This window comes from Chiloscyllium plagiosum, chromosome 17 (genome assembly GCF_004010195.1).
Source record: "Chiloscyllium plagiosum isolate BGI_BamShark_2017 chromosome 17, ASM401019v2, whole genome shotgun sequence".
Classification (NCBI taxonomy): domain Eukaryota; kingdom Metazoa; phylum Chordata; class Chondrichthyes; order Orectolobiformes; family Hemiscylliidae; genus Chiloscyllium; species Chiloscyllium plagiosum.
Genome location: NC_057726.1, coordinates 659,777 through 667,931, shown reverse-complemented (window position 1 = coordinate 667,931; position 8,155 = coordinate 659,777). Strand labels below are relative to the sequence as shown.

Genomic DNA, 8,155 nt, shown 5'->3' with positions numbered 1-8,155 from the left:
GAGGGGGGTGGGAAGGACGTGGGGGGGGAGGGGGAGGACGTGGGGTAGGGACAATCATGGATAGTAGAGGGAACTTCTGCCTGGGGTCAGAGGAAGTAGGGGAGGTCCTTAATGAATACTTTGCTTCAGTAATCACTATTGAGAGGGACCTTAATGTTTTTGAGGACAGCACGAGACACACTGATATGCTAAAACAGGTTGATGTTAAGGAGGATATACTGCAGACGGTATATACCCTAGGTTCTGCAGGAAGTGAGGGAAAAAATTGCTGCACTTTTGGCAATGATCTTTGCTTCCCCACTGTCCAATGGAATAGTGCCAGATGATTAGGAGGGTGGCAACTGTTATTCTCTTGTTCAAGAAATGGAATAGGGATAATCCTGGGAATTACAGACCAGTTAGTCTTATGTCAATGATGGGCAAAGTATTGGAGAGGATTCTGAGAGACATGATTTATGAATATTTGAAAAATCATAGTTTGTGAGTTTTGAGAAGATTTATAGCTCAGGTTGAGGTTCTGGATGTAGGTTTGCTCGCTGAGCTGCAAGGTTCGGTTACAGATGTTTTGTTACCATACTAGGTAACATCATCATAAAATTCACTAAAGAGGAGGGAAAACAACAACAAACTGCTATTCCGAGATGTTGGAGTAGAACGAACAGCTAATGGGGAACTTCAAACCAGTGTCTACATCTTCAGTGGGCCTCAGGCAAAGCACTGCTGAAAATCCCTGCTTTCTATTTATATGCTTGGGTTTCTTTGCTTGTTATCTGTATGCAAACCTAATATAATTTACGAAATACCGTGCAAGGACTGTAACAAACACTACGTTGGACAAACAGGCAGAAAACGTAGCCACCAGGATACATGAACACCAACTAGCCACAAAAAGTATCCTCACATATGGATGAGCAAGGACACCACTTCGACTGGGACAACGCATCCATCCTAGGACAAGCCAAACAAAAACATGCACGAGAATTCCTAGAAGCATGGCATTCCAATGGGAACTCTATCAACAAACACATCGAGTTAGACTCCATCTACCAACCCCTGAGAAAAGGAACCGGAAATGACTTCACTGCTGAAAATGACATCACCAACCCAAACATATAAATAGAAAGCAGGAATTTTCAGCAATGCTTCACCTGAGGCCCACTGAAGATGTTACCTAGTAGGGTGATGAAACGTCTGGAAATGAACCTTCCAGCTCAATGAGCAAACCTACATCCAAAATCTCAACCTGAGCTACAAATCTTCTCAAAACTCACTAATGCCTACAGGGAAACAACACAAACGGACCAAATACTGAACTACAGAAGCAATCATCCCAACATCCACAAACGAAGCTGCATTAGAAAGTTATTTCAACAAGCCACTACACACTGCAGCACAGAGGAAGTATGCAGCGCAGAGTAAAATCACCTATACAGTGTATTCAAAACTAACAGGTCCCCAATGAACACAGTCTGCCGATTTCTCAGCACCAAACCCAAACAAGCAGACAAAACATGCCCAGAGACCTTCGCCACTCTCCCCTACATCAAAGACATCTCAGAAATGACTGCCAGACTACTCCGACCTCTTGGCATCATAGCGCACAACCCACCAACACAGTAAAACATCATCTAATGAACTTGAAGGACCCTCTACAGACAACAAGCAAAACTAATGTTATTTACAAAATACCTTGCAAGAACTGTAACAAACACTACATTGGACAAACAGACAGAAAACTAGCCACCAGCAACCTTGAACATTAACTAGCCACAAAAAGACATGACCCACTCTTACTAGTATCTTTACAAACAGATGAAGAAGAACACCATTTCAGCTGGGACAACATCCCAGGACAAGCCAGAGATGCGTGGAAATTCCTAGAAGGATAGAGTTCCAGTTGGAATGCTATCAACAACACATTGACTTGAATCCCATTTACCACTTCCTGAGAAAAAGAATAAGAAATGACATCACCACAGGAAATGGCATCACCAACCCAAGGAACCCTAAACACATCCGGAGGCTAACTGATGATGTTACCCGGTATGGTGATGAAACATCAGAAACCAAACCTTCCAGCTCAGCGAGTAAACCTACATCCAAACCTCCATAGCTTGATTGGAGATAGTCAGCCTGGCTTTGTGAGGGGCTGGTCATGCCTCACAAACCTTTATTGACTTCTTTGAGGTTGTGATGTTGATGAAGGTAACGCAGCGGATGTCATGTACATTGACCTACCAAAGCATTTGATAAGGTTCCCCATGGCAGGCTCATTCAAAGTAAGGAGGTATTGGATAAGTAAATCCGGTTGCTTGGATACAGAATTGGCTGGCCCATAGAAGATAGAGGGTGGTGGTGCATGGATTGGTTCTGGGACCTCGGCTTTTTGTGATTTTTATAAATGGCTTGATTGAGGAAGTGGAAGGGGGTGTTGTTAAGTTTATTGATTACATGAAGGTTGGTGGAGTTGTGGATAGTGTGGAGGGCTGTTGTGGGTTGCAACAGGACATTGACAGGATGCAGAACTGGGTTGAGGAGAGGCAGATGAAGTTCAACCTGGAAAAGTGTGAAGTCATTCACTTTGGGAGGTCAAATTTGATTGCAGAATACAGCATTTAAGGCAGGATTCTTGACAGAGTGGAGGAACGGAGGGATCTTAGGGTCTATGTCCATACGTCCCTCAAAGTTGCCACCAAAGTTGTTAGGGTTGTAAGGAAGGCATATGGTGTGTCAGCTTTCATTAACCGAATGATTGAATTTAAGAGCTGCGAGGTTACACTGCAGCTCTATAGACTCCTGGTTAGACCACACTTGGAATATTGTGTTCGTTTCTGGTTGCCTCATTATTGGAAAGATGTGGAAGCTTTAGAGAGGGTGCAGAGGAGATTTACCAGGATGCTGCGTGGACCAGAGGGCATGTCTTATGAAGAAAGGTTGAGAGAGCTAGGGCTTTTCTCAATGGAGTGAAGAAAGATGAGAGGTGACTTGATAGAGTTTTACAAGATGTTGAGAGGCATAGATAGAGTGGATAGCCAGAAATGTTTTTCCCATAGCGGAAATGTCTACCACGAGGGGGTATAATTTTAAGGCTATTGGAGAAAGGTTGTCTGTAATGCAGTTTGTGATTAGCCAACCGTTTTGTTTTGTAAAGTGAGCTCCCATTTGCTGTTAAGCAGTTCTCATCCCCAGCACGAGGTGTTGTGTGTGGAGAACTGGACTCTGCCTCAGCATCATGGGGTCAGTCCTCTCATTCACCTTCTCATGAAGAGTTTCATGAAAGGTATTGTGAAATGTTTATGCTCATGGACTTGAAAAAGCACCGTGAAAATGTCTTTACAACCTGAGGACAAGAGGCTGGGAGCAATCTGTTAATTTAAAAGCTTAAAATTGAGATAAGGGTGAAATTTCACTGGAATTGACTAACCGTAAAAGGACAGTGTTGAGGAGCATTTTGAAATTTTGCTTTGTTGTTTGTATTGAGAGTTTTTTTCTCTCGTTTAAAAAATATGTTTAAATATTAAAGAATATCTACAAACTCATGTGATTCTGTTTCAGTGACTAATCGCTGTAGTTACTAATTGCAGAAAAAGTACCAGTACAGAGGCTTGGACATGGTCAGTCAGCTGCTCAGAATGGTCAGAGTCAGGAAACTGCACATGGTGGGTGAGGAAGAGAAAGAAGAATGGCACACTGTTAGTTTTGGTGCATGTGTGGAGATATCCTGAGAGTGAGAGTAGGCTATGAAGAGATTCAGGGTTAGTCAGGGTCAGATGTCAGCGAGGATGAGAGAGAGCGGGGAAGATCTTGCAGGAAATCATGGGTACAGTAGCAGAGATAGAGTAAGTGCGAGGTTTCAACAAAAAGATAGTGGCACTTTCACTGGCAGAGTGGAGAAGGTCATTGATTTTCTTACATTCTGTGCATTCCTTTGGATAGCTGAGACTGCACTGGCCTGAACGGTAACCCTGGTCCAGGTTGGCATGCTTCCAGTAAAATGGTGTCCTCTGGCCTGGAAGAAAAGGATATCCTGCCTTTGCACCACCCTATCCCCATCAGCTGCATCTCCATGTCCCCTGCCCACAAAGAGGGGCACCAATTTTCCATTGTCTGCAACAATTAGGGCCAATGTTAGGAACAGTTTTGGGCAGCTCCGGATTGACAGTTCTTGTCTGGGTGCACAATATCTTTTTAAAGATGGTGCTGCACCATGGATGTTGGTCAATTCTGGGATATCCAGGAAGTGAGGAGTTGTTTTGGAAGTGGCATATGGTATACTTTGCTTCCTTACTCTCCATGAAAGTCATACCAGGGGATTGGTGGGAGGCGAATGTTGCCCCTCTTTTCAAGAAGGGGAATAGGGAAATCCCTGGCAATTACAGACCAGTCAGTCTTGCATCTGTGGTCAGCAAGGTTTTGGAAAGAATTCTGAGGGGTAGGCTTTATGAGTATTTGGAAAAACATAGCGTGATTAAAGGCAGTCAGCATGGCTTTGTGAGGGGCAGGTCGTGCCTCACAAATCTTATTTAGCTCTTTGAGGAGGTGGCGAGACAGGTTGGCGACGGTCGAGCAGTGATGTGGAGTATATGAACTTCAGCAAGGCATTTGATAAGGTTCCCCATGGTAGGCTCATTCATAAAGTCAGGAGGTATGGGATACAAGGAGATTTGGCTGTCTGGATTCAGAATTGGTTGGCTGACAGAAGGCAGAGTGTTGTTGTAGATGGAAAGTATTCTGGCTGGAGGTTTGTGGTGTCCTGCAGGGATCTGTTCTTGGGCTTCTGCTCTTTGTAGTTTTTATAAATGACTTGGATGAGGAGGTTGAGGGATGGGTTAGTAAATTTGCAGATGACACAGAGGTTGGAGGTGTCGTTGATCGAATCGAGGGCTATTGCAGGCTGCAGCACGACATAGACAGGATGCAGAGCTGGGCTGAGAAATGGCACATAGAGTTCAACCTAGATAAATTCAAAGTGGTGCATCTGGAAGGTTGAACAGGAATGCTGAATATAGGATTAAAGACAGGATTCTTGGCAATGTGGAGGAACAGAGGGATCTTGGTGTTCAAGTGCATAGATTCCTCAAAGTTGCCACCCAAGTGGATAGGGTTGTTAAGAAAGCATATGATGTTTTGGCTTTCATTAACAGGGGGATCGAGTTTAAGAGTTGCGAGGTTTTACTACAGCTCTACAAGGCCCTGATGAGACCACACTTGGGATATTGTGTCCAGTCCTGGTCAACTATTATAGGAAAGATATGGAGGCTTTGGAGAGGGTGCAAAGAAGATTTACCAGGATGCTGCCTGTCCTGGAGAGCTTGCCTTATGAACAGAGGTTGACAAAGCTCAGACTTTCCTGTCTGGAGAGAAGGAGGAAGAGAGGTGACCTTATCGAGGTATCCAAGGTAATGAGAGGCATGGATAGAGTCAATAGCCAGAGACTTTACCCCAGAGCAGGATTGACTGACACGACAGATCATAGTTTTAAGATATTAGGAGGAACGTATAAAAGAGATGTCAGAGTTAGGTTCATTACGCAGAGAGTTGTGAATGCATGGAATGCGTTGCCAGTGATGGTGGTAGAAGCAGAGACATTGGGGACATTTAAGTGACTGCTAGACATGCACATGGACAGCAGTGAATTGAGGGATGCGTAGGTTAGCTTATTTTATTTTAGATTAGGAATAATCCTTGGCACAACATCGTGGGCTGAAGGGACTGTTCTGTGCTGTACTTTTCTATGTTCTGTGTATGATGGTGCTAGAATATGTGAGAGGGGCACCAAAGGATGGGCTGGGTAATAAATCAGGTGGATTTTGTAAAATAAGATGATAGATGTCCCTGCGCATCATGCTGTGAAACCTTCTGAAAACTTGACAAAACTGACATATAGCAAAAGAAATTAAGATTCAGTCCATGATCAATCTAGGCAGGTTTCATTCTGGGATCTGACTTGTGCAGTGTTGCCATTCGATGGGATTCGAAGACTGGCTAGAATGTAGTGTAGCCAGCAGGTGTAGATGCCAATCGGAAGTTATCAGATGAAAATTCTAATGCGTTGCACTATACAGTACCATACAACAAGTCAGTTGCAAGAGGTCAAAATTTACTTTGACTGTACTTTTGTTTGTGTTAGACTAAATGTTATTTTTGATTTGATTTTTACTCGTATTATTGGAGGTTCTAACCCTGTTTTTCCCATAGGCCCCATTTTTTTCTATTGCATGATTTTCTATAACATGTCTCATGGGAGCACAAATATGGTGTTATAGGAGAACTACCCGCGGATTACTTTAGGATAGCTGAAGTACGTGGACGAGTTGACCGAAGGGTCTGTGTCTGTTTCTATTCTGTACATCTGTGACTCTGAGTACAGATCCAGAATCCTGAATCGTTCCTGAAATGACAATCTCTTCGTTCCTAGAATCATTCTTATAAACATTTTCGTGGCCCCCTCCACCACCAGCACATCTTTCCTTAGATACTAGGCCCAAAACTGATCACAATATTCTAAATGTGGCCTGACCAAAGCCTTGTATAGTCTTAGCAGTACATTTCTGTTCCTGTTTTCTAGCCCTTTTGAAATGAATGCCAACATTACATTTGCCTTCCTAACGGCTAACCGAAACTGCATGTTAACTTTGAGAATTCTGAATAAGGACTCGTGCCCCTTTATGCTTCATATTTCCAAAGCCTTTCCCCATTTAGAAAATAGTCTGTGTCTCTATTCTTCGTACCAGAATGTATTACCTCACACTTTACCACATTGTATTCAATCTGTCACTTCTTTGCCCACTTGTCCAAGTCATTCTGCAAACACCCTGCTTCCTCAACACTACCTGTGTCCCTCCACCTATCTTTGTGTTATCTGCAAGTTACCAACAATAGCCTGAGTTCCTCTGTCCACATTACTAATGTATAATGTGAACGGTTGTGGTCCCAACACTGATCTCTGTAGAACTCCATTAGTCACAAGCTGCTATCCTGAGAAAGATCCCTTTTATCCCTACTCTGTCTTCTGCCAGTCAGTCAATGCTCTATCCATGCCTCTACCTTAACTCTGTGGGTTCTTACTTAGAAGCCTTCTGTGTGCCACCTAGAGTCATAGGAACAGACCCTTTGGTCCACTTCATCCATGCCAACCATGTATCCTAAATTCCCTCTGAGTCTTTCCTATTCATGTTCCAAATGTCATTTAAATGTTGTAATCGTACCCGCTTCCTCCACTTCCTCTGGCAGCTTGTTCAATACATACACCATCCTCTGTGAAAAAGTTGCACCTCAGGTCCCTTGTAAATTTTTCCCCTCTCACCTTAAACCTATGCCCTCTGGTTTGGACTCTCCTACCCCTGGAAAAAAGACCCTGACTATTCAGCTTATCTATGTCCCTCAAAATTTTATAAACCTCTGTAAAGTCACTGGAATGCCAGGGAAGAAAGTTCCAGCATCCTTATAACTCAAACCCTCCAGTCCCAGAAACGTCCTTGTAATTTTTGTCTCTCCCCTTCCTGGTTTAATAACATTTTTCATATAGCATGGAGATCAGGATTGTGTGTAATACTCTAATGTCTTGTACAGCTGCAAAATGATGTCTCAACTTCAGTAGTCAACGCTCTGACCAATGAAGGCAGCCTACCAAATGCTTTCTTCACGACCCTTTTTCCACCTGCAATGCCACTTTGAAGGAACTATGAACCTGCATTTTCATGTTTGTCTGTTCAACAACAATCCCCAGGGCTGCACGTTGCGAGGGTGGGAGGTTTGAGTGGGGGTGGGGGGATGTGGTGGTGGACAGGTTGAGGCAGTCTACGTCATGGCGACAGTTAGAAATGAAGAGGTGAAGGGCAGGTATCAGGCCAGATAGCTGCCTCCTTCCAAGATGGCAATTTCCCCCCGCACGTGGTCGACGATGCCCTCCAGCGCATCTCCTCCGCTTCCTGCACCTCTGCCCTTGAACCCCACCCCATGATATCATTCGACGTGACGGCACTGTTCACTTCGATTGACAAAACCCTAACCAGAGAAACAATAGCCAACCTACTGGACATACAGAACAGAAAACAGGACGCTGAACCTATCAACAAAGACGGCATATTTAAACTACTGGACTTGTGCCTCACAACACATTTCACATTCAACAACCAGATATATGAACAAATCA

General features: G+C 43.8%; 1 protein-coding gene across 1 annotated transcript in view; it reads left to right on the top strand.

The window, feature by feature from the left end:
* utp4 (UTP4 small subunit processome component) overlaps positions 1-8,155 on the top strand; it is a 70,810-nt gene that overhangs the window by 1,348 nt on the left and 61,307 nt on the right. The gene's annotated exons all lie outside the window — the stretch shown is intronic.